Raw genomic sequence first — 24,959 nt, forward strand, 5'->3', positions numbered from 1 at the left:
CAATTGGAAGAGGATAGTCAATGTCACTGAACTGTGCATGTAGAAATTTTTGAAATGGTGTATCTTTGGCTATGTTTATTTTCACCAAAAAAAAAGAAGTCAAGAAGGGAGAGGGTTGTCATGTCGTGTGGTTGTTAACCAATGTCATAAAACAGTGTGTGTACTACTGTTTAATGAGAAACGATTTGTTCTGTAAACCCTCACCTGAAGTACAATAAAAAAAAAAAAAAAACCCTCAAGTGTTGAACATTTAATTTAATTTGCTACTGGAATGAGGAAGGGGTCTAAAATTAGAAGTCAGAATGTGTGCTTATTTTCTTCCTTTAATGTCAGAATAGGAGCCCTGTTTGCACAGTGGTTAAGCTCTTGGCTGCTAACAGAGAAACCAGTGGTTCAAACTCACCATTCGCTCTACAGGAGAAAGATGTGGCAGTCTGCTTCCTTAAAGATTTACTGCCTTGGAAACCCCATGGGGGCTGTTCTACTCTGTGCTATAGGGTCACTATGGGGTCAGAACTGACTCAACAGCAATAGGTTTGTTTTGGGGTTTGAATGTCAGAATTAGAGATTTGAACCAGTTCATTCTGGTTTGGTCTCTTGCTGAGAATGTGTTTTTCCACCCCAGATGTACTGAATCAGAATCCACATTTTAACAAGACCCCAGGTGATTCTTATGGTTACATCTAAATCACCTGGGGATCTACAAGAATCACCTGGGGATTTTGTTAAAATGTAGATTCTGATTCAGTATATTTGGAGTGGAAATGCAAATTCTTAGCAGGGAGTCGAATCTGAATGAACCAGTTGGAAGCCCTGGTCAGAATTAATATGACCTTCTATTACAAAAAAAATACATGGACATTATTGGGGAATTTAGTCAAATAACCAATTAACTGCTGTTAGTTGAATAAATAATATGCATTATCTTATTCATATATGCTTAAACAAGTATTTTACCCAGATTACTAATAATTACCATGCTAGTTGGTATATGAGGAGCCCTGATGGTTAAGCGCTCAGCTACTAACCAAAAGGTTGGTAGTTCGAACCCACCAGCCACTACGCCAGAGAAGAGATCAGGTGATCTGCTCCTGTAAAGATTATAGCTTAGAAAACTCTTTTACGCCTCTAGAAAAACCAGACTAAGATATTTTGCATTTTAGAGGTACTTTCTGAAATGTTTGCAGATGGAATTTGTTCCAGAATGGTGGGGTGTACTTACTGAGCTGAGTGACGGGCACATGCAGGTCATTAGGTTATTTATTACTTATTATATATGAGGCAGTTCTACTCTGTCATATAGGGACACTGTGAGTCAGAATCAGCTTGACGGCATACAACAACAACAACAGTTGGTATGCAACATGTTTTCTACAAAGGAGAGAAATACACAAGTAAAGGAGATATGAAGACAAACGACTTGATCATTACCCACAAGCAGCTGAAAAAAAATCTATGCCCAAACTAACTATAAAATTACCACAGCTACTAAATCATAGTACGCATCAAGTTCAAAGAAAACCTAAAGAAAAGAAAGCTTTCTGGGGCCAATGGCAGTATCTTTGCCTGCAGAAGCCTGCTTGCCACCCTGCCCTGAAGCCTATCACAAATATTTTCTCTTCTGTCTGCCCTCTGAACTCACAGCCCTGTAACCTCCGTTAGTAACACCTGGATGCCAGTGATCCTTGTTGTTTTCACTGTACACTCTCAAATTCCAGGCATCTAGGCTAGGACTTCACATTTTAAAGCGCCCACATCTTCTTGTAGGAGTGTTGCCTAAACTGAACCTAAGCATTTCTATTCAGAGTATTTTTTTGTTTTTAGATCTTCCTAATTTATTCAAAATATTGTACTTAGCCTTAGAAATAGGCTTTTCCAGTTGGATTGTTTGTATGTATACTTAAAAACCAAAACCAAACTTGTTGCTATTGAGCCTATTCCAACTCATAGCAACCCTATAGGACAGAGTAGAACTGCCCCATAGGGTTTCCAAAGAGTGGCTAGTGGATTCGAACTGCCAACTTTTTGGTTAGCAGCTGAGCTTTTAACCACTTCACCACATGTGTAGTTACTGTAATGATTATTTTGATGTTTCCCCTCTCCCATTTTATTCAGAAAACTTCTAGCTTCTTTTTATACGGTTTATTCTACTTTTATCTTTAGTTTTTATTGAGGAATGGAAAGTAGCAGTACAAGAGGGTCAAAGATGCATGTAGAGGGAATTTCAAATAAATCAATATTCTTGGTTTTCTAGATTAGATTTAAACAAGTCTTTTCCATACCCCTGACTAGATCCCAAAAGCAGGGATGCAAAGTCCCACTCAAAAATTTACCCATTTTGCTAACTCTGGAGATCACAAAGACTAATAAACCTTTACGGACGAGTGATAAGAATACTAAGGTAGTTTAATACCTTTCAGGAATAGTCTGTTAAACCATGTTTCCACAATGATTAAAGCCATTTTAGGGAGTTGCATAAACCAAAAAAAAATGTTTTGCTGACGTAACTCTTGAAAACATAGTCGCGAAATTTCAATAAATTTGGTTAGGGGTTTGATTAGAAATATATCGTTGAAAAATAGTCCCCAAATGACCATGATTTGTTTAATTTTGAGGAAAGGTATGAGTCAGTCTTTATTTCATCCAAAGACGTCCTCCAATTCCTACTATTATGAGTCTACTTGGTTTACTTCTCTGTTTATTTGTAAGTATTTTTGGTCATTTTAATTTTCCAGGCAATTACCAATAATAAAAGGACAGAGTTTATGGGTTGTAATAAAATTTGGGTCATTTAAAATGTGCTGGATTTACTGTTTAACTCTGGGGAAGTCATGTCTAGTAGCTGGGAAATATTTTGTAAAATATACTTGTAATTAAACTCAGGCTGCTTGCACTGGTCTTTAAAAATCAACTACTGAGCTTGCATAAGGGGGAGGCAAACTCACATTAGACTGTAAATAGCGGAACAAAGTTACAATGCTAGCTCTTGCCTAAGGCAGGCTATTCACTCCAAGAATGTAACAGATGTCTTTTTTTTTTTTTTTTTTTAATCATTCCTCAGTGTTCTGACTTTTTCCATAATTTGTATGTTGGATTTTATGTAATGGAAAACTTGTTGTTGTTCTTAGTTGCTGGTTGAGTTGGGTCTGACGCATGGTGATCTCATGTTTCACAGAATGAAACATTGCCAGGTCCCACACCATCCTGACGTTCACTGTCATGCTTGAGTCCATGATTGTCTTCCGACCTACAGGCCTCATTGTCCAGCACATTATCAGGCATCATCTGTTGTGATCCATAGAGTTTTCCCCGGTGAATTTTTGGAAGCAGATCACCAGACCTTTCTTCCTAGTCTGTCTTAGTCTGGAAGCTCCACAGAAACCTGTCCACCATGGGTGACCCTGCTGGTATGTGAAATACCAATGGCATAGCTTACCAGCATCATAGTAATGCACAAGTCACTCCAGTACAAACAAACTGACAGACAAGCGGAGGAAACGGAAAACTAGAATGCAGCAAACCAAGAATTCTGTAAGAAGTCTAGTCATATACTGGGGAAAAATGTATTTGTTCAATAAATAAAATTATTAATCTGTCTCAAGATGAATTCCTTTTGCTTGTAAGAACCATATTCTTTCATAAAGGACTACTACTACTCTGTTGTCTTTCTGTATTTCAAATGCACCATTTCCTTTCACATATAAAATCTCTGTCTGATGATCAAATGGCAACTAGTGTGCATATAATTATGGTTTGGTACTATAATATGTATAGTTTATGATATCTTTAATGTTATTCATTCTTCACTTTAATCTTTTTTATCTGAGAATGAGATTTTAGATGCTAGTTCTAGATTATCACTATGCATTACTTGCAGTTCATCAAACTCATCATACTATATATACTGTCATGTGAAATCATAATCACCATCATGGAGATTATTCTATATTAAAAATAGTTTGGGGATATTTAATTTTAATAAACTTGTACAATACACTTTTTCTCTTATTTAAACCTGTTTTTCCCTCCAGGAGACCATTAGTAAAAATGAGTGTCCAAGATAAATCAATATAGGTGGCCTTAAGATGGTAATGATATGAGCAGAAAGCAACATCTAGATGATTTTTAGTTGGATGTGAAAACCATGTAGCGTTACATTTTTTTCAAAGACAGAACTCCACTATTCTTACAAATTCTTTTTCTTTGTTCCTTTTTTCTTTTCAGTTAAAAACCAAAAAAAAAAAAAAAAAATTATTATATAATTTCCACATCCTATTTTGCAATTTTGCTGTGTGATACCATGAATAAAGTTATTTCTGGATTCTGCAGAAAGGGGAAATGAGGAACCTAGATAAGTTCAAGAAATGAAATGAAAGGAACTTTTTAACCACAGGGTAATAGTCATCCAGAGAGATACAAACTAGAATTAGATGCTATTGGATACAACATTTTCTAAAATAATCTAGCGCTCTGGGGCTCCATAAAATATATTAGGGCAGAAACGAACACTAATAAAATATTCAGTTAAAATTAGCATTTTTGAAAGACTCTATATACACTTTTTATCTAAAAAATTAAACTATACTTTCTTCCCCTACACCTTCTTTATTTTCAGAATTGGAAATAATTGGATACCCCCTTGGATACTGCAATGGGACTGCAGGGAATAGCTGCAGAAGAGAATACAGTGAAGCACTGCCCCCTGGTGGTCATAATATTCAACGGGGAATAATAACTGTAATACCTAAGGATTGGGGACAGGGGTGGTGGTGACTCGAATTAATTTCAATTTAATTTGCCTAGATTTGCTGTGAAAGTAGCCTCCACGTCCACTACCACGACCTCCAAAAAAGTCCCATATATTCTGATATATAGGATATATAAGACACAAAACCACATGCTGACTCTTTAGGGCAATAGAAACTGAGTTTAGTTAATGGTGACTCAAAGTACTTCCTGTTTTGTGGGGATCAAAAACATTCAAAATATCTATCTTCTGAAAGTGATACAGTGTTTAGCTTCTGCCAGAGACATAGACATTGAAAATAAAACCATAAAAAAATACTAATATTCAATTATTATTTAAACCAGAATTGGCTCCATGGCAATGGGCTTGGTTTGGTTTTGGTTTGATCAATAAATAATTTGTATCTGTCATTTGTCACATTAATTATACAGTGGTAGACTAGAGATGTACACTAATGGTTCCAGTACATTAAAGGAATGGAGCACTGAAATTTAACCGGCTCCATCAGAGATGCTATGCAGGGTAAAACTCTGATTTTGAAGCATTGTTATTATTATTATTTGCTTGTTTCCAGAAATGTATGGTGTGATCCAAAGAAATGTTACTTAACAAAAGGTATAGGTATCTCCATGTGTGGTGGCAGAGTTATTTTACAGGGTTGTGTTGTCGCTGGTAGCCATCAAGTTGACAGAAAAAATTGCCCTATAGGGTTTTCTGGGCTGTAGTGGTGTTCAATTGAGATGTGCCAGTTAAACTGGAACCCCTTCATCTCAGTCATTTTCCTAACTAAGCACTTTTACTCATTGCTGTCAAGTCAATTCCAACTCAAGGATAGATTATACCCTGATGTGCTTGAGAGACAAAATAAACACACGAATTCTCTAATTTCATCTATCTAGAACTTTTCTTGCTGATGTAATGGATGCTTTCTGAAATAAAAAGGACCGTAACGTTGCACATTGCTTTTACAGTTTGTCTCTATAGCTGAACTTCGGGACCATTCCTCAATTACATTTCCTTTCCTAACTCTTACTTTCTGTTTAGTTGTATGTCTTATGGAGCTAATCATAACCCTGAGTTATTTTTTTGGTTTCCAGATAAAGCAAATTTTGAGAACGTCCTTTTCATGAGGCTTCAATTAAAAAAAAAAAAAAAAAAACCAGCTTTCCTGTTACTCTGGTCACACACATGGCAAAAAGGAAATTAAATTGTTTGCTGACATGTCTCTTATGGTTTGAGTCTGGGCTTCCTTTCCTAGGAGCCTTACCAAGCACTCAACTTTCACAGACAATCTTTTGTGGGTGGTGACCTCATTGGAATCTGAGAGCAAAGGCTAAAAAATATGCCATAATAATTACAAACAAACCCTAGCTCTGGTGAAGGATTGCTTGGTTCACATTCTTCAAGTAGTTGGAAAAATGCTTTCTGGATAGTTTAATAGTAGGTCTCTTCGTTTAAAAACAACACTGCTTCCAGACATTCAAGTTCTTGTTTATGGAATTACTACTTTCCAAGTTACAGTATAGGCTTAGGATAAACTCTGTTTCTTCTTCCTTCTTCATCATCTCTCATATATGTTGTTGCCATCAAGTCGATTCTGACTCTTTCAAGTGCGTTCCGACTTATAGCGACCTTATGTACAACAGAAATAACACTGCCAAATCCTGCACCATCCTCACAATCGTTGCTATGTTTGAGCCCACAGTTGCAGCCACTGTGTCCATCCATCTTGTTGAGGGTCTTCCTCTTTTTCATTGAACCTCCACTTTACCAAGCACGATGTCCTTCTCCAGGGACTGTTTCCTCCTGATAACATGTCCAAAGTATGTGAGACAAAGTCTCACCATCCTTGCTTCCAAGGAGCATTCTGGCTGTATTTCTTCCAAAACAGATTTGTTCGTTCTTCTGGAAGTCCGTGGTATATTCAATATTGTTCTCCAACACCGTAATTTAAAGGCATCCATTCTTTCTTGTTCATTGCCAGGCTTTTGCATGCATATGAGGCAATTGAAAATATCATGGCTTGGGTCAGGCACACATTAGTCCTCAAAGTCACATTTTTGCTTTTTAACACTTTAAAGAGGTCTTTTGCAACAGATTTGCCCAATGCAATACATTGTTTGATTTCTTGACTAATGCTTCCATAGGTGTTGATTGTGGATCCAAGTAAAATGAAATCTTTGACAACTTCAATATTTTCTCAGTTTATCATGATGTTGCTTATTGGTCCAGTTGTGAGGATTTTTGTTTTCTTTATGTTGAGGTGTAATCCATACTGAAAGCTGTAGTCTTTTATATTCATCAGTAAGTGCTTCAAGTCCTCTTCACTTTCAGCAAGCAAGGTTGTGTCATCCCGTAACGCAGGTTGTTAACGAGTCTTACTCTAATCCTGATGCCACGTTCTTCTTCATATGACCAGCTTCTCGGATTCTTTGCTTAGCATACAGATTGAATAAATATGGTGAAAGGATACAACATTGACACACACCTTTCCTGATTTTAAACCACGCAATAACCCCTTGTTCTGTTCAAACAACTGTCTCTTGGTCTAAGTATAGATTCTGCCTGAGCACAATTAAGTGTTTTGGAATTCCCATTCTTCTCAATGTTCCCTGTCGAAGTACTGCTGCAAAAGTTTTTGGATTATCTTCACAAAAATTTTACTTGCACATAATATTAATAATATTGTTTGATAACATCCACATTTTATTGGATCACCTTTCTTTAGAATGGGCATAAATTTGGATCTCTTCCAGTCATTGGTCAGGTAGCTGTCTTTCAGATTTCCAGCACTGGGTCCGTTTGTTGAAATATCTCAATTGGTGTTCTGTCAGTTCCTGAAGCGTTGTTTTTCGCCATTCCCTTCAGTATAGCTTGGACTTCTTTCTTCAATAACGTCAGTTCAAAACCATAAGCTACCTCCTGAAATTGTTGCAAGTTGACGAATTCTTTTTAGTACAGTGACTCTGTGTATTCTTTCCCTCTGCCTTTGATGCTTCCTGTGTCATTCAATATTTTGACCGTAGAATCCTTCAATACTGCAACTTGAGGCTTGAATTTTTTCCTCAGTTATTTCAGCTTGAGAAATGCCATGTGTGCTCTTCCTTTTTGGTTTTCTGACTCTAGGACTTTGCATATTTTAGTATAATACTTTACTTTGTCTTCTTGAGCTGCCCTTTGAAATCTTCTGTTCAGTTCTTTTACTTCATCATTTCTTCCATTCGCTTTAGCTACTCTACGTTCAAGAGCAAGTTTCAGAGTCTCTTCTGACATCCATTTTGGTCTTATCTTTCTTTCCTGTCTTTTTAATCACCTTTTGCTTTCTTCATATATGCCATTCTTCATGTCATTCCACAACTTGTCTAGTCTTCGGTCATTAGTGTTCAATGTATCAAATCTATTCTTGAGATAGTGTCTAAATCCAGGTAGGATATATTCAAGGTCATACTTTGGCTCTTGTGGACTTGTTTTAATTTTCACAGCTTCAACTTGAATTTATATATGAGTAATTGATGGTCTGATCTGTAGTTGGTCCCTGGCCTTGTTCTGACTGATGATATTGAGCTTCTCCATTGTCTCTTTCCATAGACGTAGCCAGTTTGAGTCCTGTGTGTCCCATCTGGACAGGTCCAAGTGTATATCACCATTTATGTTGTTGAAAAGGTATTTGCAATGAATAAGTTGTTGGTCTTGCAATATTCTATCAAGTGATCTCTGGGGTTGTTTCTATCACCAAGGCCATATTTTCCTTCTTTGTTTCCAACTTTCGCATTCCACTCACCAATAATTATCAATGCATCTTGATTGCATGTTTGATCAATTTCAGATTCCATAAGTTGGTGCAAATCTTCAATTTCTTCATCTTTGGCATTAGTGGTTGGTGCATAAATTTGAATATAGTTGTATTAACTGGTCTTCCTTGTAGGTGTATGAATATGCGATCATTGACAATGTTGTACTTCAGGATAGATCCTGAAATGTTCTTTTTGACAATGCATATGACATTGTTCCTCTTCAATTTGTTATTCCCAGCATAGTAGACTATATAATTGTCCTATTCAAAATGGCCAATACCAGTCCTTTTCAGCTCACTAATGCCTAGGATATTGATCTTTATATGTTTCATTTCATTTTTGACAACTTCCAATTTTCCTAGATTCATATTTCATACATTCTAAATCCCGATTATTAATGGATGTTTGCAGCTGTTTATTCTTATTTTGAGCCATGCCACATCAGTAAATGAAGATTCCATCCACATCATTAAGGTCAACTCTACTTTGAGAAGGCAGTTCTTCCCCAGTCGTATTTTGAGTGTCTTCCAACCTGAGGGGGTCATCTTCTGGCACTATATCAGACAATGTTCAGTTGTTATTCATAAAGTTTTCACTGGCCAATCTTTTTCAGAAGTAGACTGCCAGATCCTTCTTCCCAATCTATCTTAGTCTGGAAGCTCCACTGAAACCTGTCCACCATGAGTGGTCTTGCTGGTATTTGAAATACCAGTGGCATAGCTTCCAGCATCACAGCAACAAGCAAACCACTACAGTAGGACAAACTGAAAGTCAAGTGGTGGTTCTTACTCTAATTAATTAATAAGTTATAAAATCTCTTTTCTAAAGCTAATTTTCTGCTATATCCTTAATGTAATATCACTTCACTTTAGACTACTAATACTCTGACTATAACTTTTATTAATTTCCATCTCTATGCATCCCCTTCACTTTCATGCCCATCTCTCTTTGTTTTGTCTCGTGCTCAGTTGTTTTCATTTGCCTTTCATGCACTTTACATGCTTTCGTAATCCAAGGACAGAAGCCAAAATGGAAGAAGAAAAAAATCCTTTGGTATGAGTTCTCCTTCATAGCTTTTGTTTAAACACCATTACCTTATATAACCCTGGATTTCTTTGTTGGCCTACTAGGACGAATGCTTTTGTCTTCTCTTCTGAATTCTTGGATCTGCCATGTAAAGCTGTCTAGTACCAATTAGCTCTTCTTCTAGAAAGTGATCTGAAACTTGGTGTTTGCAATTGCATCTACTTCCAAGCGTGCCAGCAGATAGCACTACAGCTTAGCCCCTGGTCCCCACCCCATCATGTGGCTGCTACCTTGTCTTATTCTTTCATTATTTCTGTAAAGGGAATGAGACATTAACATTCCTAAAGCAGAGTTTTGATATTGTGATTTATGTGTCTATAAACCATCAACTTCTCCTTTTTGATTCTAATTCTGGAGTCAGGTATACCTTTTATCCAGTTTTGCGATCACTAGCACTGAGGAAGCTACTCAACCTCTTTATGACTAATTTACTTTACCTGGTAAGAGTTGATAAACTTGGTTTGCTGATATTTTACTTATGATTTTTGCATTTCTGTTCCTAAGCAGGAGTGATCTATAATCTCTCTATTCTGTCCTTATCCATGGTTGGTATCAACCTTATATTAAGTCCCATAAAATGAGTAGGATGGTTTTTCCACTTTTTTCCCCCCAGAAATAGGTGCTATAAAATAGAGCCTATTTGTTCTGTGAAGATTTGGTGATGCTAATTTAAAAAACCATCAGGCATGGGAACTTCCTTTGTAATTATTTGTTAAATTAAATATATATATATACAGAAACAGACTGCCACATCTTTCTCCCACAGAGCCTCTGGTGGTTTTGAACTGCCAAACTTTCTGTTAGCAGTCAATTGCTTTAAACACTACTCCACCAGGGCTCCATATATGTATATATATTCCTTCAGTTTTCTAAATATATGATATATTTCACATTAAAAGAAGAAGGAAATATAAAGCTTATCTGGTTTTGATGCCCCTCTGAGGTGGACACATTTTGATTATCATTGTAATTTATTTAAAGTGATTGTTCTACTTTTTGTTTCTTCATAAGTCATATTTGGTAATTTTAATTTTCTAGACAATTACCAATTTTATGTAGTTTTAAAAATTGACAGTCTGGGATCTTAAAAGCTTGCAAGCAGCCATCTAAGATGCATCAATTGGTCCCAACCACCTGAAGTAAAGGAGAATGAAGAACACCAAAGACACAGGGAAAGTATTAGCCCAAAAGACAGAAAGGGACACATAAACCAGAGACTTCATCAGCCTGAGACTATAAGAACTAGATGGTCCCTGCCTACCAACAATGACCGCCCTGACAGGGAACACAGTAGAGAGTCCCTGATGGAGCAGGAGAAAGGTGGGGTGCAGAACTCAAATTCTAGTAAGAAGACCAGACTTAATGGTCTGACTGAGACTGGAGGAACCCCAGAAAGCATGGCTCCTGGCTTGTCTATCAGCCCAGAATCAAAACAATTTTCGAGGCAAACTCTTCAGACAGGGATTGGACTGGACTGTGGGACATAAAGTGATACTTGTGAGGAGTGTGCCTCTTAGCTCAAGTAGATACAAGAGACCAAAGGGGCAGCTTCTGTCTGGAGGTGAGATGGGAAGGCAGAGAGGGTTAGGAGATGGTTGAATGGACATGGGAATCAGGGGTGGAAAGGAGGAGTGTGCTGTCGCTGTATGGGGTGAGCAATTAGGGTCACATAAAAATGTACGCATAAATTTTTTTATGGGAGACTAATTTGAAATGTAAACTTCATTTAAACTACAACAATAAAAAAAAGAAAAAAATTCAATTTATCTGCAAAGTTGCTTGATGAAGAATCTTCAGTTTTCTGGACCTCAGATCTTTCATTCATGAAAAGGAAAAACCATTTAACTGAACTCTTAAAATGGGTGAATTTTATGGTATATGAATTACTTATCAACAAAATTCTTTAAAAAATAAAAAAAATATATAAGGAGGTTGTTTGAAGAACAGACATCAGCATTTTAAATACATAAAGACTAACTCACTGTATGTAGTTTCCTCAGTCAACTATTTCTTAGCATCCTCTTGGCAATTGGGCTTAGCTTAATAATCTTTCTGTCCATCATAGCATTGAACTTGCATACCAAGTAAACATGAATTTGCGAGGAGATACGTGAACTATCAAGGAGGAGTCAAGAAACCAAACGACATATTGCACTGGGCAAATCTGCTACAAAAGACCTCTTTAAAGTGTTGAAAAGCAAAGATGTCACTTTGAGGACTAAGTTGCCCCTGACCCAAGCCATGGTGTTTTTGATCGCCTCGTATGCATGGGAAAGCTGGACAATGGATAAGGAAGACTGAAGAAGAATTGATGCATTTGAAATGCGGCGTTGGCAAAGAATATTGAATATACCATGGACTGCCAGAAGAAAGAAAAAAATCTGTCTTGGAAGAAGTAAAGCCAGAATGCTCCTTAGAAGCAAGAATGGCAAGACTTTGTCTCGCATACCATGGGCACGTTATCAGGAGGGACCAGTCACTGGAGAAGGACATCATGCCTGGTAAAGTAGAGGGTCAGTGAAAAGAAGAAGACCCTCAAGGAAATGCATTGACACAGTGGCTGCAAAAATGGGCTCAAGCATGGCAATGATTGTGAGGTTGGTGCAGGACTAGGCAGTGTTATGTTCGGTTGTATGTAGGGTCACTGTGAGTTGGTACTGACTCGACAGCACCTAACAACAACAACATGTGAATGATATTAGAATTCTAATTTATGCATTGGGTTTACCAGGTCACACTCGAAGTGCAATCACATAATTCAGTAATCTGTAATTTTAAATAAAAGAATTTAAAAATAAAAAAAAATTATTGACAACCAAGTAATCCAATATTTTTAAAATATCAACTCCATCTGTAGTTATATTCTTTTTTCAATCCTGAAAATGTATTTCCCTGTAATCTGATCAATTTTTGCTATATATATTTTGATCTTCATCAAAGTCTACAGCCTTCAGTATGGATTACACCTCAACATAAAGACAACAAAAATCCTCACATCTGGACCAATAAGCAACATCATGATAAATGGAGAAAGTATTGAAATTGTCAAGGATTTCATTTTATTTGAATCCACAATCAACACCCATGGAAGTGGCAGTCAAGAAATCAAACAATGTGTAGCATTGGACAAATCTGCTGCAAAAGACCTCTTTAAAGTGTTAAAAAGCAAAGACTAAGGTGTGCCTGACCCAAACCATGGTGTTTTCAATCACCTCATATGCATGCGAAACTGGACAATGAATAAGGAAGACTGAAGAATAATTGATGCCTTTGAATTATGGTGTTGGTGAAGAATATTGAATATATCAAGGGCTGCCAAAAGCATGAACAAATCTGTCTTGGAAAAAGTACAACCAGAATGCTTCTTAGCAGCAAGGATGGCAAGACTTCGTCTCACTTATTTTAGACATGTTATCAGGGGGGAATCAGTTCCTGGAGAAGGACATCATGCTTGGTAGAGTAGAGAGTCAGGAAAGAAGAGGAAGACCCTCAATAAGATAGACTGACACAGTGACTGCAACAATGGTCTCAAGCATAACAATGATTGTGAGAATGTCACAGGACTGGGCAATGTTGTGTTCTGATGCACACAGGCTTGCTATGAGTCGGAGCTGACTTCACGGCACCTGAAAAAAGTTCAAGCTGAAGCTGAAGAAAATTAAAAAAAGTCCATGAAAGCCAAAGTATGACCTTGAATATATCCTACCTGGATTTAGACACCATCTCAAGAACAGATTTGACACATTGAACACTAATGACTAAAGACTGGACAAGTTGTAGAATGACATGAAGGATGTCATATATTAAGAAAGCAAAAGGTGATTAAAAAGACAGGAAAGAAAGAAAAGACCAAGATGGATGTCAAAAGAGACTCTGAAACTTGCTCTTGAATGTAGAGTAGCTAAAGCAAATGGAAGAAATGATGAAGTAAAAGAGCTGAACAGAAGATTTCAAAGGTAGCTCAGGAAGACAAAGTAAAGTATTATAATAAAATGTGCAAAGACCTGGAGTCAGAAAACCAAAAGGGAAGAGCACACTTGACATTTCTCATGCTGAAAGAGCTGAAGAAAAAATTCAAGTCTCAAGTTGCAATATTGAAGGATTCTATGGGCAAAATACTGAATGACACAGGAAGCATCAAAGGCAGATGGAAGGAATACACAGAATAACTGAACCAAAAAGAATTGGTTAATTTCCAATCATTTCAGGAGGTAACATATGATTTCAAACTGATGGTATTGAAGGAAGAAGTCCAAGCTGTATTGAAGGCAAAGGCGAAAAACAATGCTTCAGGAATTGACAGAATGTCAATTGAGATGTTTCAACAAAGGGATGCAATGCTGGAAGTTCTCAGTCATCTATGGCAAGAAATTTGGAAGACAGCTACCTGGCCAATCGACTGGATGAGATCTATATTTTTGCCTATTCCAAAGAAAGGTGATCCAACAGAATGTGGAAATTATTGAACAATATCATTAATATCACATGCAGGTACAATTTTGCTGAAGATAATTCAAAAACTGTTGCAGCAGTACATTGACATGGAACTGTAAGAAATTCAAGCCAGATTCAGAAAAGTACTTAGAATAATGGATATCATTGCTGAGGTCAGATGGATCTTGGCTGAACGCAGAGAATACCAGAAAGATGTTTATCTGTGTTTTATTGACTGTGCAAAGACATTCGACTGTGTGGATCATAACAAATTATGGATAACATTAGAAGAATGGGAATTCCAGAACACGTAACTGTGCTCCTCAAGAACCTGTGCATAGAGTAAGAGGCTGTCATTTGAAGAGAACAAGGGAATACTCTGTGGTTTAAAATCAGGAAAGGTATGCATCAGGATTGTATTGTTTCACTATACTTATTCAATCTATATGCTGAACAAATAAACTGAGAAGCTGGAGTATATGAAGAAGAAAGCGGTATCAGGATTGAAGGAAGACTTGTTAACGACATGTAATATGCAGATGACACAACCTTGCTTGCTGAGGACTTGAAGCACTTATTGATGAAGATCAAAGACCACAGTCTTCAGTATAGATTACACCTTAACATAAAGAATACAAAATCCTCACAACTGGACCAATAAGCAATATCATGATAAACGGAAAAATACTGAAGTTGTCAAGGATTTCATTTTACATGGATCTACAATCAACACCCATGGAAACAGCAATCAAGAAATCAAACGACATATTGCATTAGGCAAATTTACTGCAAAAGACCTCTTTAAAATGTTAAAAAGCGAAGATGTCTCTTTGAGGACTAAGGCACACCTGACCCAAACCATGGTAATTTCAGTCGCCTCATGTGCATGTAAACACTGGACAATGAATAAGGAAGACCAAAGAAGAATTGATGTCTTTGAATTATAGTGTTGGTGAAGAATACTGAATATATCATGGACTGCCAGAAAAGGAACAAATCTGCCTTGGAAGAAGTACAGCCAGAATGCTCCTTAGAAGCGAGGATGAGGAGACTTCCTCTCATGTACTTTGGGCATGGTATCAGGAGGGCCAGTCCCTGGAGTAGGACATCATGCTTGGTAAAGCTGAGGGTAAGAAAAAAAGACAAAGACCTTCGATGAGATGGATTGACACAGTGGCTGCAACAATGGACTCAAACACAGCAAACATTGTGAGGATAGTACAGGACCAGGCAGGGTTTTGTTCTGTTGGACATAGGTCGCTAGGAATGGGAACTAACTGGATGACACCTAACAGCAACAACAACTACCTTCCAAACTCTCATTCTCCTCTTTTTAATACTATTCCATTCTAGAGTTTTAGTTCTGACTTTTTTTTTAACAAATGAAGAAATAAAAAGGCATTATTGTTTTTAGAGTTATTATTTAATTTATAGAAATTTCTTTCACTATAAATATTTTGTAATGGTTAGTAAATAATCTCAATCTCTGCATGACTGAAAATATCTTTTTTTCACCCTTCTGCCTAATTTGAAATAGTTTACAAGGGCATGAGATTTTAATTTGACAACTATTTTCCCACAGCAATTTCCTTCTGTTGTCATCTGGCATCCACTGTCTTGAGAGAATTCCATGGTCAATTTAATTGTTAAAATTTGGTAGATACTTTATGTTTTTTCTCTGAAAGATATTAAAATTTTATTTTTCCCCTGATACCCTGCAATTTCGCTATCATAACTCAAAGTGTGTCTTTTTAGTGTTTTTGTTTTGATTGGTGTGTGTATTCTACTGTTGAAGTCATAATTTTATTCAAATCAGAAATATTCTCAATCATTTCTTTTCTGATATTCTGTTTTCCTAGAAATCCTAGTAGCCATGTTTTAGCTTTTCAATCTATCCTCCATGTATTATAAACTGTCCTTTTGTATTTTTTCATCTCATTTTTTTCTGTTGCTTTCTAAGTAAATTTCTTAATAATATCTTATAATTTATTAATTCTTTCTTAAACTTTGTTCATTTTAGGGTTGGTTTTTATTTTAATTTTCAAGTCCAAATGTTCTTGACTCATAGCTGCCACTTTGATTTTTTTTTTTAAACAGCTTTTGCTTTTTATGGATTGTAATCTCTTCCTTTAGGTTTGTGCGCATCTTAAACACACTTATTTTAAATTGCTTTTTTATTTTTATTTCATCAGGAGTATGTTTCCCAATTCTTCTTCTATTAGCATCAAATCCTTATTCCTATTGCCTTATTACCTCAAGTGAGCTCATCCTGAATTGGAGTTCTCGCTCTCATGATTCTTCCCTGTGTAGTGGTTTCAGGGTTACGTTCCTTACGTCCTCCAGGTCTCCATTCCTTAATCAGGTCTTACATTGTTTCAAGGATTCTGTGCTGTAATGATATTGGGAGTCTCAAATATGTAGTTCTCACTCGCATAGGTGGCTTGGTGAAAGTCCTACTCGTAAGCAATCTCTGCTCATTGCCACAAGTTTTTAGTTTTATAAAAGCTGCAGTTCAAGACAGCAATTGCTGCATCTTTTTTGCTTTTTTAATTAATTTCATGGGTGCAGAATCTTTCTGGCACATCTGGTTTCTTGTGGTGTGCCTCTATTCCTCTAACCAAACTGAAAGCTCTTTTGTTCCTGATTCTTCTACAGGAGTCAAATCTACAGCCAATGTTGCCTTTTTTTTACAATCCCAGGGCCAAATGCATCTCTGGAATCAGGCTCTTGTAATTTTTTACAGACTACTTATTTTTTTTTTTTATGATCTAACATCTTTCTATCCATCTATCTATATATATCATTTTTCACCTGTGCCATATTTGAAGACCCTGGTCTAGTTCACCATGCTCACTTTGCAGATGAGTGTGATGCAAGAGACTACTGCTGGGGGTCTAACCCATATCCATTCTCCCCCTCTTCCTTTCTAACAGAGTCCTGAATAATGCCCAGCTGAAACACCACTACACCTCTAGATTGTACAAGTTTGACTTTTAGAATATTACTAAATTAAAATCCATTTTGTCTTCCATGTACATTCATAATCCAGGGACTGCCAGTATATACTATGGTGTTCGCAGAACGTCCAAATCACATAACGTTCTAGTTCACAGAATGTATCGTGGACATTAAGCTATGCCTGACTGTATAACTCACTGCCCTAAGTGATGCACTGTGACAAGATGTTAAGTTTAGATTCAGGTGTAAAAAAAATCCAAACCCATTACCATCAAGCCATTTATACCTAAATGAAAATTCCAGTAGGCCTTATGGCTTTCCTGCTCACTCTTAGGTAAATCTGTATGTGATGGTCACTCTATTTCAGAAAAATTAGCCTTAAGTTGATGATTTGGACATTTAATCTTATGTAAAAATCAAAACTCAAACTTAAAGTTGCATTTTCCCCCTGCCTTAGCAAGAGCCAGCTTTAGGAGGGCTGACCACCATCTGGGAAAGAAGTGCAATTGGCATTTTCTTTGTGTCTCTGCTCTTTCCCTCGCAGCTATTTCTCCATCTGGAATTTGAATCTGAGGAAGGCACAGGGAAAGGATATTCTTATTTGACTTGTGCTTCCAGTTATCTCAGCCTGGCATGTATTTAAAGAAGACTCACTGGTGTGTGCTTCAGTGGATTCTTCAGAAGGCTGTTTTGGAGTCCCTTTCGTTTGGGGTACCCTCACTTTCTGCTAAAATCATCTTAGCGAAATCTTTTTATGCGAAGCTGACAGTACTAGTATGGGTAGAACCTTCTGTCTCCAGGATTTATATACTCTTGACCCACTTCCAAGGGGAGGCATGCAGTTATTTTCCAATACTCTAGTTACCCACTTTCCCTCTGCCCTGCCACTGTAGGTCAGTAGCCATAGCCAATCATCTTTAGATTCCTCATGGAAAGGAAAGACATCAGTCTTATGTGCTCTTACAATCATAGAAACATATCAATGCTCTCTGAGAGGGCTTCTTGAAGCCACTGTGCTTCTTGAGGAGTGGGCTGGAACTCACAGTATGACCAAGAAATCTTCACAAATCCACTTTCTCAAAATTCCTCTCTCAACGCTTTATAATCTCACTGCACAAGAGGTCTAAAAATCTGTTTTAATCTTGATAATCTGTTATTTATTGGTCTTTACATCTTAAAGATGGCACAAACAGTTTGCTCTTGGCTGCCAACCAAAAGGTTGGCAGTTTGGACCCACCTAGTGGTGCTGTAGGAGAAAGGCCTGGCAATCTTCTTCCATAAAGATTGCAGCCAAGAAAATCCTATGAAACTGTAACACACGGGATTGCCTTTAGTCAGAACTGACTTGACAGTAATGGGTTTGGGTTTTTTTTTTTTTTTTTTTTTTTAACACTTTAACCTAACTTAAGGTCTTGTCACAGTGTATTGCTTAGGGTAGTGAGATATACTGTCAGACATCGTTTAACGTCCACAATACATTCTGTGAAATAGAGCATTATCTGATTTGGACTTTCTTAGAAAGCCATATTATATACAGGCATTCCCTGGATTACAAATGAGTTCTGTTCTCAGGTCTGTCTTTAAGTCTAATTTGTACATAAATCTGAACAGTTAGGTATAGTTCATATCTAACGTCAGTTAGTCAAATGTTTGTCTTAGTATATAGTATACCCTTCTATGCAGAAAAAAAAATTAAAGAACCACTTCCAGATACACTAACACATCTTTAACATAATAATACAATAATAATAATGTCTTAGTCATCTAGTGCTGCTATAACAGAAATATCAGAAGTAGATGGTTTTAACAAAGAGAGGCTTATTTTCTCACAGTCTAGTAGGCTAGAAGTCCAAATACAGGGTGTCAACTCCAGGGGAAGCCTTCTCTCTCTGTCTGCTTTGGAGGAAGTTCCTTGTCATCATTCCCCTGGACTAGGAGCTTCTCTGTGCAGGAACCCCAGGTCCAAAGGAGGTGCTCTGCTCCTAGGGCTGCTTTCTTGGTGGTATGAAGCCCCTGTTCTCTGCTTGCTTCCCTTTCCTTTTATCTCTTGTAACATAAAAGGTGGTGCAGGTCGCACCCCAGGGAAACTCCTTTTTACATTGGCTCAGGGATGTGACCTTAGAAAGGGTGTTACAATCCCACCCTAATCCTCTTTAGTATACAGTTACAATCACAAAATGGACAACAATTACACAATACTGGGAATCATGGCCTAACCAAGTTGACACGTAGTTTTGGGGGACACAGTTCAATCCATGACAAATATGTTTTTGTTTTAACATGTGTCACCAAGTAGTGCCCGTTTGTTATTACAAATCATTGTATGTACTGCAAATTTTTAATATAATAGGCTTTACGGGGGCTGGGACTACAGACATATATTTGGTCAGACATAGCCCGAATGGATGCTATGCAGTGCATGACTGTATGTGGAAATTACTTGGTAGAGCTTCTGGTTAAACCCTTTTGTCCTATCTTTTTTTAAGTTGTGTGCAAAAGGGATGTGATGGAGTTCTGGGCCCAGAATGTAAGATCAGTAGAATCACAGACTTGTCTCTGACATCCTTGAACAAGTGCGACAATGCCAGGAATCATCTACCTCCAGAATTTTTATTACAAGAAAAGTAACTATTCCTTAGGTCTTTAAGCCACTGTAGTCATATCTGTATTACTAGAGGCTGGATATTCTTTCTAATTGATACAGTTAGAGAGGTTAAGAGACTCCCTTCTCTACCATGCTCTGTGCCCTGGGAGAAAGACCCCTATGGACTTCATCCTATACATGTTCCATTGTTGGCTGACTTTCTGTTGGGTCGGTCATGGGAGCCAGCAGTTTGGAGGGAAGAAGAAGAGAATTTGGGATATATTTTCCTGTCTTCTCCAGCTTCTGCTCTATGGCAATAGCTGCTGCATCCTTCCCATTTTCAGCTCCTGCTATGAGGCCCTTCCTCCACATTTCTAGTTCTCACTTGCTTCTGGCTATGCAAAATCTACCCCTTGTCTTTTTAGATTTAGGCTTTTAACTGTTGCTGATCTCTTGGAGCCTCAACATCTCTTGTTGTTCGTTTTATCCTGCCCACATCTTCATTAAAGGAAGTAGCCACCTAATGAAAGTTTTGCTATTTGAGCCATCTGGGGTGAATACTTTTTTCTGGTTGGCCCCTGACTCATGATGCTTCTATACAATTATACAGAAGTCAAGTGTAGTCAAGGCAGATCTTCTAACTCCAAGTCCAGTGTTCCTTCCTTTGAACCTCATATGCTTGATATTCAGTGAATGACTAATTCATTTTATATATTGTGAAATTTTGTCATAAAAATGAAGAAATATAGGTAAGTACTTTTCAGTATGTATATATATTTGCTCCCTAGGGTGATTTATCCTAATGAGCTATATACTATAAAAAGAACATGCTATATATTATTTTTCAACATATACCTTTTGTGGATATAACTTGTATTCATTAAATATCTTAAAATCCATATAGCAATAGCAAAATAAAAAACATTGTAATTTACATTGATACAGAGAAAATTCTTATAATGGTATTTCTAATTCCAAAAAATGGAAAAGAATGATTTATGTAAAGCTTTATTTTGTATTACTGAAGTCTTTATTCAAAACTAACACATTCTTCTTCTGACACTCTAACAAGAAAACAATATTTTCTATTTTCATCTACAAAATAAAAAATGTAATTATCAGAAAAATGTTCTTATTCCAAATTAGAATTTTCTGTATTTTCAGAAAGCATGCCGAGGGCCAAGATGGTGGAGTAGTCAGATGCTTCTGGTGGTCCCTCTTACAAGAAAAACCCAAAACAACAAGTGAATCGATTATATATGACAATCTAGAAGCCTTGAACATCAAAGGCAAAATTGAGGAATTGGACTGAGTGGCAGGGGGAGGGAGAGACAGTTCGGAAGCAGCGAGAAGTTGCCAGACCTGACCTGGAGGGAGCCAGAGCCCTTCAGCCCGGAACAGCTTGCGGGTGAGCGGTGAGGCAAGCAGCGGCACTCGGGAGGTGTTTTCCACATCAGGAGAGACCCAGGGGCAGAGAGTCTATTCGGCCATCCAGAGCCAGTGAGAAGCAGCCCTCGATCGGCAAAAGATAAATATTTGAGTACAGCTTACCATGAGGATCAAAAACACCTCCCTTAGGGAAACGCTGTCTTGTGTTTACATCCCTGCTGCCTGCTCTACACTGGGTTCAGGATGGCTTCAGCAACTGCTGAGTCCCCTGGGCCAGAAGTAGGACCCAGCATGCGCCCTGAGCAATTCTCCTGGACTTGGAGAGTGAAAAAATTAACAAACGGGAAAAAAATAATCTGCCAACTCCCCTAAGCCAGGAACTCAGAGTAGGCACAGCTCCTTTGCCTTGGCACAGGCATAAGGGATTCATGGACTTTGAGTGCCTTTCCCCCTGCATAGACTTGTGTGGGCCCATTTCAACAGCATAGGCCCTCATTTCTGCAGTAGAACAGTGTATATACCTGAAGTCTAACTTCAACTGTTTCAGCTGTGAAGTGGCAGGTTTGTGACATTTGACTCTGCTCTGCCTATTAAGCAGGGTCTTCACTTACCCACATCGGGGCCTGAGGACTGATGGCTCTACCCAAGCCACCTAGCCACCTGTGATAGGGGCCTGAGAATAAGAGCTGCCCCCCCCCCCAGTCCTTATAGCCAAGAGCATTGGGTGCTCATAGTCCAGCTGCAAAATCCACCCACCTACGGGCTGTAGGGAACAGGGGCACACTTTCTTCCTGGACACTTGGGGGTGACCGTCAGCTCCCTGCCTTGCTCTGTGTGTGTCCCCTGCTGCAGCTGGATGCCTGTGCCTACACCAATCACCCATGCCTGTTTAGGACTGTAGGTGAGAGCCTGCACCGCACACTTGGTGGCTGACTGCCTGGACACCTGAGCTGAATCCATACAGGAGGAGTGGGTGAACTGCCGGGCTCACATACTGAGTGGCAGCTCTCGCCACCTGGTGGCGGAATGTTGGAGATTCAGGGGCACTGGCGATCTGGCTAGCTCACACAAGCAGCTTATTTGGGCATATCAAAAGAAAAGAAAACAAAACAAACCAAGAAGCTAAGACATAGTAAGCAAACATAAAATAAATAAAAATAATAATTTATTTATGGCTCAGAGACAACAGTCAATATCAAATCACATAAAGAGGCAGACCATGGTGGCTTCAATAAGCTCCCAAAATAAAGAATCTAGAAACTTTCTGGAGGAAAAAATTTCTTGGAATTACCAGAAGCAGAATACAAAAGATTAATATACAGAAATCTTCAAGATCTCAGGAAGGAAATTAGGCAAAACGCAGATCTAGCAGTAGGTGAACTTAAAAAGATTAGAGGGGAGCATAATGACAAATTTAACAGGCTGCAAGAATCCATAGAGACAGAAATTAGAAATCCAGGAGATTAACAATAAAATTTCAAAATTAGATAACTCAATAGAAAGTCATAGGAGCAGAATCGAGGCAATGGAAGTCAGAATTAGTGAGATTGAAGATAACGCACTTTACACCAATGTATTAGAGGAAAAATCAGATAAAAGGATAAAAAAATGAAAAAACCCTAAGAATTTTGAGGGATTCTATCAAGAAGAATAACCTACGAGTGATTGGAGTACCAGAACAAGGGGAGATAACAGAAAATACAGAGAGAATTGTTGAAGATTTGTTGGCAGACAACTTCCCTGATATCGTGACAGATGAGAAGATATCTATCCAAGATGCTCATCAAACCCCACATAAGGTAGATCCCAAAAGAAAGTTACCAAGACATTATAATCAAACTTGCCAAAACCAAAGATAAAGAGAGAATTTTAAGAGTGGCTAGGGATAAACAAAAAGTCATTTACAAAGGACAAGTTAATAAGAATAAGCTCAGACTACTCAGCAGAAATCATGCAGGCAAGAAGGCAATGGGATGACATATATAAAACCTTGAAGGGAAAAAATTGCCAGCCAAGAATTACATATACAGCAAAACTGTCTCTCAAATATGATGGTGAAATTAGGGCATTTGCAGATAGACAGAAGAGTAGGGAATTTGCAAAAAACAAACCAAAATTACAAGAAATACTAAAGGGAGTCCTCTGGTTAGAAAATCAATAACATTAGGTAACAACCCAAGGCTTTAACACAAGACAGAGCAGCCAGATATCAACCCAGATAGGGAAGTCATAAAAATAAATCAAAGCTAAAACACTGAAAATAGGGAAACAGAGATGTCAATATGTAAAAGATAAGAACATTAAAATAAATAGGGGGACTAAAAAATGTAGACATAGATTTTTCATATGGAAAGGAAGTCAAGGAGATATAAAGAAATAAAAGACTGGTATGACTTGGACAAATAGAGGTAAATATTAAGGTAACCAGAAAGGAAACTAACAATCCTACAAGTCAAAATAAAAAATGAGAAAAACATAAAGACTCAGCAAATACAAAATCAACAACAATGAAAATACATAAATAAAAATGACTCAGTACAGAAAATTCAATGGAACAAGGAAACTGTCAACAACACACAAAAATACCAACAAAATGACAGCACTAAACTCATACCTAGCAATAATTACACTCAATGTAAATGGACTAAATGCACCAATAAAGAGACAGAGAGTGGCAGATAAGATTTAAAGAAAAGGTCCATCTATATGCTGCCTACAAAAGACACACCTTAGACTTAAAGACACAAACAAACTAAAACTCAAAGGATGGAAAAAAATATCAAGCAAACAACACTCAAAAAAGAGCAGGAGTGGTAATATTAATCTCTGACAAAATAGACTTAAATTAAAATCTACCACAAAGGATAGGGAAGGACACTATATAATGATTAAAGGGTCAATACACCAGGAGGACATAAGTATAATAAATATTTATGCACCCAACGACAGGGCTCCAAGATACATAAAACAAACTCTAACAGCACTGAAAAGAGAGATAGACAGCTCCACAATAATAGAAGGAGTCTTCAATATACCACTTTCGGTGGAGGACAGACATCCAGAAAGAAGCTCCACAAAGACACAGAAGATCTAAATGCTACAATCAACCAACTTGATCTCATAGATATATACTGAACACTCCATCCAAAAGCAGTCAAATATATTTTCTTTTCCAATGCATATGGAACATTCTCCAGAATAGACCATATATTAGGCAATAAAGAAAGCCTTAACAAAATCCAAAGCATTGAAATACTACAAAGCATCTTTTCTGACCATAAAGCCATAAAAGTAGAAATGAATAACAGAAAAAGCAAGGGAAAAAAATCAAACACATGGCAACTGAACAACACCTTGCTCAAAAACTAATGGGTTATAGAAGAAATTAAGGATGGAATGAAGAAATTCACAGTATCAAATGAGAATGAAAACACATACTACCAGAACCTTTGTGACACAGCAAAAGCAGTGCTCAGAGGTCAGTTTATAGCAATAAATGCACACATCCAAAAAGAAGAAAGGGCCAAAATCAAAACACCCTACAACTGGACCAAGTAGAGAGAGAGCATCAAAAGAAGCCCCCAGGTACCAGAAGAAAGGAAATAATAAGAATTAGAGCAGAATTAAATGAAATAAAGAATAGAAAACCAACTGAAAGAGTGAACAAGACCAAAAGCTGGTTCTTTGAAAAGATCAACAAAACTGTTAAACCATTGGTCAAACTCACAAAAGAAAAACACGAGAGAAAGCAGATAACCCGTATAGGAAATGAGATGGGTGATATCACAACAGACCCAACTGAAATGAAAAGAATCATAAGAGAATACTATGAAAAATTGTACTCTAACAAATTTGAAAACCTAGAGGAAATGGAGAAATTTCTAGAAACTCACTACCTACCTAAACTAACACAAACAGAAGCAGAACAACTAAATAAACCCGTAACAAAAGAAGAGATTGAAAAGGT

General features: G+C 37.5%; 1 protein-coding gene and 1 long non-coding RNA gene across 3 annotated transcripts in view; one reads left to right on the plus strand and one right to left on the minus strand.

Moving 5' to 3' along the window:
• The window catches only part of MALRD1 (MAM and LDL receptor class A domain containing 1), a 964,362-nt gene that overhangs the window by 88,447 nt on the left and 850,956 nt on the right, over positions 1-24,959 (minus strand). The gene's annotated exons all lie outside the window — the stretch shown is intronic.
• LOC111821281 (uncharacterized) overlaps positions 1-24,959 on the plus strand; it is a 72,043-nt gene that overhangs the window by 30,335 nt on the left and 16,749 nt on the right. The window contains exon 3 of one of the 2 annotated variants that reach the window (XR_002824726.1): positions 4,616-4,753. The exons of the other annotated variant lie outside the window; for it this stretch is intronic. This is a non-coding gene — a long non-coding RNA (uncharacterized LOC111821281). Of the gene's footprint in view, positions 1-4,615; positions 4,754-24,959 lie in introns of those variants that run through there. 2 annotated transcript variants of the gene reach the window in all.

The sequence above is a fragment of the Trichechus manatus genome, unplaced genomic scaffold (genome assembly GCF_000243295.1).
Source record: "Trichechus manatus latirostris isolate Lorelei unplaced genomic scaffold, TriManLat1.0 scaffold00075, whole genome shotgun sequence".
NCBI classification, from domain to species: Eukaryota; Metazoa; Chordata; class Mammalia; order Sirenia; family Trichechidae; genus Trichechus; species Trichechus manatus.